This window comes from Mytilus californianus, unplaced genomic scaffold (assembly GCF_021869535.1).
Source record: "Mytilus californianus isolate M0D057914Y unplaced genomic scaffold, xbMytCali1.0.p SCAF_10, whole genome shotgun sequence".
Lineage (NCBI taxonomy): Eukaryota > Metazoa > Mollusca > Bivalvia > Mytilida > Mytilidae > Mytilus > Mytilus californianus.
In genome coordinates this window covers 23,431,160-23,437,026 of record NW_026262582.1, presented here as the reverse complement: position 1 = coordinate 23,437,026, position 5,867 = coordinate 23,431,160, and the positions used below count along the sequence as shown (strand labels likewise).

Below are 5,867 nucleotides of genomic sequence, written 5' to 3'. Positions count from 1 at the left end.
GTAAAGTTAATATGATTTAGCTAAGTTTGATACACTCGTCTATCAATTCATGACGCGATTACTACTTTAGAACAAGCTCCGCCAATCCCACATTCGTATGATAATAAAAACAAATACAACCTTGACGAGTATCCGACCTTGGTAAAATCCCTTCTACTTAAATAGATTATTTTGGGAAATTTTAGATGTATATATATAAATAGACATGATAGCATAAACAACATTTTCATTTCACATCATCAAGGTTTAAAAACGTTCTATAATCAGTAAGTAAAACATTAATTGTTGTTTAAATTGTTCACAATATGATTATTATGACATCAAATGTATTTTCAATTAGTATTTAAAAATAAAAGTAAACATATTAATATTCATTTAATTCGTACATGTCTTAATTCTCCCAATAGGTAATTAATTTCAAACTCGAATATTGCCGATTGGATGGTACCACTTTGCAACCCCCGTAGCTTTTTTTAAAAACTTCTTTTGTACTTTGGCTCTAAACATTCATTTTTCTAGAAGCGTGTTTTGGGGTATGTTCTGCATCTACATCTTATAAAAGAAAAGTTGTTACTTGTTTTAAAGGGAGCCGAGGTGTACATGGTTAACAACAAAATTGATTGCTAAATTTGAAAATTTCTTAAAAAGAAAAAAGAAAAATAATATTGGTTATGCAAAAAAAATCTGTTCCCTGTATGTAATCGAAAATATGACATGTATATGAGTCTAATTACAAAACAATCTTTTGCCAGACAAAAAATATATATATGGTATTCGAACAAAAGTTAAAAGTTGGTCGGTGCTCCTATGTTGATGCATCTCTGTAGTCTGTAAGAAGTTTCTTCGTCGTAGATCCCACTGTATTGATTGATGAATAGGCCATAGATGAATTTTATACATCTATAAATAGACCAACATGACAATTAATTGTTAGATAAATTGTTATCCTGCTCAGTTTGGGACCCAGTATTTTAAAAAGGGTTAGGAGTATATGCATTAACCATATAATTTACACATAGCTCCATAAGAAGGGTCCCCCTAAATCTGCCTTTGATGAATTAGAGTGATTCAGAATTCATGCCGGAGTTGAATATGTTTATTTATAGATCTGTAATTTCCTTTTCTATAATTGTATCAATTACTCATTATGTATGTATGTATACATGAAAATCCCTATAGATATTCATTATTTTGGTATCACACGTTGAAGATCGTCTTTTAACCAAAATATTGGTACACATAGCATCACTAAAATATAACATAAATAATAATTATTAAGAAACATTCAAAAAGGAGATTCTAAATTTAACCACAATTAAGGTAGCTAGGTCAAATATTTATGTCTACATGTTTATACTAGCAATCTGTTTCATCAAATTTAATTGTTGTTTTTTCATTAATATAACATTCGTTAAAATTGCCTTAAAAAATATGTTAAAATATCGTAATAAATCGTTAGTATCTCCAATAACTGTCCCATTTTCAAAATGTAAACAACATGACAAATTAAAGCGAAAGTAAGGAAATACAAATAATTGCAAACTTTTAATATATATCCTAGCACAAGTTCTTGTGCCTTATTTATTCGTTCTTCATTTATGCAAAAGGAGGGTCTGTAATGTACTTTATCTTGACATCATGAATGACAAAGATTAACAACAAATTTTAAGCATATATGCTAATTAAAAGTCTCGTTGGTTGTTGTAGTTTGAGAGGCTGTGTGTAAGGGAGAAAGGGGGGGGGGGGGGCTAAAATATGTGTGTAGTAGAACAGACATCCATCACCACATCCAACCCTATTCATATATTTTGAATAACAAAAATACATACCATATACCATATATTTTTGACATACAATAACCTATATAGCTACATGTATCATGATTACTCTATTTATGGACAGGTATCTAGATTTAATAAATTTTGGATGCATTTCCGACTGGCAAAAAAATCGACATCTACTTCGATTAAGATTCAGATTCTTTATTTTATTAAAATCTCACTACATGTATAATATAAAACATTCGAATACATAAAAGACGGATTATTTCAAATGACCACGTAGTTTGTTTTTCATTGATTCAAATGGAAAGGGGCTTTGTAATACGGTAAAAATACTTGTAGAAGTTAACCATGTGAGAGGATTATTCTGTTACGATTCAATGCATTGCTACATTGTATAACAAAAGATTGGCCATACTTACATGTCCTTTTATACCTTACAGAAAATGGAACAAAAAAAAAGAACGACAATTTGTGACTTGTCTTTAATTATTATCATTTAATATGATTCATACTTTTGACAACTTTATTTTTAAATAACGTAAGAATTCGAAGTATTTCAGATAAATTTATGTAGATATAATATCTTTTGGTAAATCTAACGGATAGGTTGGTAAGTAATACAATGAATAAAGTTTACTTAGATGTACTGTGGATTCGTTCGAGAGATACCAATTTCCGTGGACTTCATGGGTTATAGATGAAGCACGAATTTAAATGTTCAACGAAGTACAAATTTTCTATAGGCTTGTGTGCAGGTTTTTGCAAAACCGTTCAATCAAAAGCCTACGCAAACACATTTTTTCTCAATCCACAAAAATTAGTACCCACACAAATAAATGCATCAACAGTACATGTATTTGAGGATTGCTAAGTACTGTGTTTCATTTTATGCCATTATCATGCTAGACTATATTTATATGATAAGTGCTTATATTCGTTACAGAAAACCATGATTAGAGAGATTATATGCATTGTCTTAATATTTCCTGCAAGCCAACAGTATCCATTGGAAAACAAGGAAATTGAATTATCAGAATCAAGATTACAAAACGAATCTCCACATAGATTGAACTTTATACCAACTTCTACACCACATCATTTGACGAAAGCACGTCCCCTGAGAAGAAAATCCCGAAATGTATTTAAATTACCAGACCATGTTTGGGAAGGTAGAGAAGAGATCAATAGGTCAGAATACCTTTCCAAATCTAAATTAAATACTAATAAACAACATTCTTCTAAAGGCGTATTTAAATCCAAGAATGTATTTAAGTTACCAAACAATGTTTGGAAAACAAAAGGACCAACCTTGCAGCCAAAAGAAAGGTTAATCCATAAAGATTTCAAAACAAGATCTACTACGTCCTCAAATGTGTGGAAAACAAAAGGACCAACCGTGCAGCTAAAAGAAAGGTTAACCCATAATAATTTCAAAACAAGATCTACTACGTCTTCAAATGTGTGGAAAACTCGTTGAATAAGTGTTTACAAAAATAAAACTACCGATATAGTTACAAGTCATACAGTTATGACTATGCCTTCCGACAATAAAAATGACGGAAACCGGACTAACGTATCTGTACCGAAACTATCTAAAACAACTGAATATGAAACAAATAATATTGGTATAGTAGCAGGTTCTATTATTGCGATTGTTGTAACATTAGTTATAGCAGCAATTGTATTATATAACGTGAAAGGCCTTAGAAAAAGAATACATGTATTCTCAATTTACATATTAAATAAACGGCAAAGTCGAACCATAAATGGAGAAATTCCTAATGCAAATGATATTGAACTACAACTGATGAACGGACAAACAGAATCGATCGGGATCGATACGGAGAATATTTCCGACTAACATATCTGAAATTTTGTTTTCGGGCATTGTTAATGTAGTTCTCAAACTGCGGTCATTGCTTGTGCGAGTTAAGGTTCTAGATTCCGAAGGAGAATCTCGTGAATATGAAGATGAAAATCGGATTTTGTACAACCGCCGTACAATTATGAACCTGGTTGTTTGGCCTGCAGATTATGAAAGGATAATAAATCCGAAGATTCAATATTGCTGTGTTGTATAATTTGGATATTCCTGCATCTAACAGTTTATAGTTTAATATTACTGACAAGTGCAGATTCAGAGCGTACGAAACCAGTCAAACAAGGGATCAATTTGAGACATATCACATGACATTTACAGGACAAACTTATTAATAAAGATTAAACTGCCCGGCGAGAATGAAAGAGGTCCAGTTATGCTGAAAAGGCACCAGTATCAGACAAGAGAAAGAAGAAGGCTACTTAGTTATACCATTTAAAAAAGAAATGATAGATTTAAACATCTATCATATTTAAGATCGAAAGAGGTTATGTAAACCAAAAAAACAAAACATAAGCGGGCTTGTATTTGAAGTGGACTATTATAAATGTACAGTTTTCTGTGTGGCCGAATGGTTATTCTTAAAAGTTTGACTATCTGTACTTACACTTTTACAGATTTTTCTGTTTAGTACACATGGTACATCGACAAAAGACGAAACAAAACCAACGAAAACACATCGATATGTATGCAAAGAGTAAATGCGTTAAAGATGAAGATCTGAACTGCATTAACCAAAGACTTTCAAACTTATTTGTAAATAATTTTACACATGTCAGAATGTAAAGAATTATAAGATTAAACAAGAATGTGTTTTTTTCTTGTGTTTTTGATTTTTTTTCTTGAATGTTTCAGAAACTTTATCGCTGTAAATTCGCGTTTTAACCAACTTCTGAACATGCAGTTTTAACAAGAAGTGGTCATGGTTTACGTCAATGAGACAGCAATCCAGCGACACGACATACAAGAGAAACCATCGGTCTTTAACAAAATACGGATGTCAATACAATATGTCAAGCTCTAAATCGCCCAAAGTCTGAAAAAAGTGTGAAAAACTTTGACTGAGAAAATCAACAATTTGTCTAGAACATCAAATTCCTTAAAATACTTAAAACATTTAGATATAACTAAAGACGAGATTTTGGACAGGCATAAAAACATGTATCAGAGTAAATTTAGTTTATGTTATCCCTAGCCATTATGAACAGATATTTTACCTCGAACTAAGTATCCCTATCCTTACAATTTTATTTTAGTCCCCCTACCGACGAAGTCTGTCTGTCTGTCCATCCGTCAGTCCGACAAATCAGTTTTCCACACTTTTGTTCTTCATGCTTGAATACATTGATTTAATATTTAGTGTATAGTTTAATCATGACAAGTTACAGATCAAGTTCGAATTTTGTTCCGGTCTGATGATTTTGTGCAGAGTTATGGTCCTTGGACTTAAAAAATTCACTCAAATAATAAGTTTTCCGCACTTTTTTTCGTCATGCTTGAAGATATTGATTTGATAACTAGTGTATAGTTTAATCATGACAAGTTACAGATCTAGTTTGAATTTTGTTCCGGTCTGATGATTTTGTGCAGAGTTATGGTAGAAAATTTACTTAAATAATCAGTTTTCCACACTTGTTTTCGTCATGCTTCAAGATATTGACTTGATATTTGTTCTATAGTTTTATCATGACAAGTTACAGATAAAGTTTGAATTTTGTTCCGGTCTGATGATTTTGTGCAGAGTTATGGTCCTTGGACTTAGCAAAATCACTCAAATCATCAGTTTTCCGCATTTTTTTTCGTCATGCTTAAGATATTGATTTGATAATCGGTATATAGTTTACACCATGACAAGTTATAGATCCTTGTGTATCCGGAAAGGTAAACAGTTCCGGAGTGGCACCCGTCGTGTTGTTCATGGCAAGATAAAATTCAGTAAAGAATCGTAATCGGTGACGTCCGTCACAAATAAGAAAACGAGGATATAATTGTGTCTACAACCAAGGAAACTTATTTATGGTAATTTATTACTTTTCCATAACTTTCGCCCAAATAATGATGGCATCCAAAGAACTTTTGAAGGAGGCCCCTCACTTGACCCTTCTTCTTGCTTGAATTTCAAGTGTGTATATCATGGCTGTTATCACAATGATTTATAGTTAGAATAATGGCTAGATAGAATAAATAGTTTACATAATTTACGT

At 31.7% G+C, this 5,867-nt stretch overlaps 1 long non-coding RNA gene across 1 annotated transcript; it reads left to right on the top strand.

Annotated features, from left to right (window-relative positions):
- The first annotated feature begins 206 nt into the window (after positions 1 to 206).
- Positions 207 to 4,483, top strand: LOC127717796 (uncharacterized). The gene is made up of 2 exons (XR_007989376.1): positions 207 to 266; positions 2,728 to 4,483. It is a non-coding gene; the product is annotated as an uncharacterized LOC127717796 (long non-coding RNA).
- Positions 4,484 to 5,867: the final 1,384 nt, after the last annotated feature.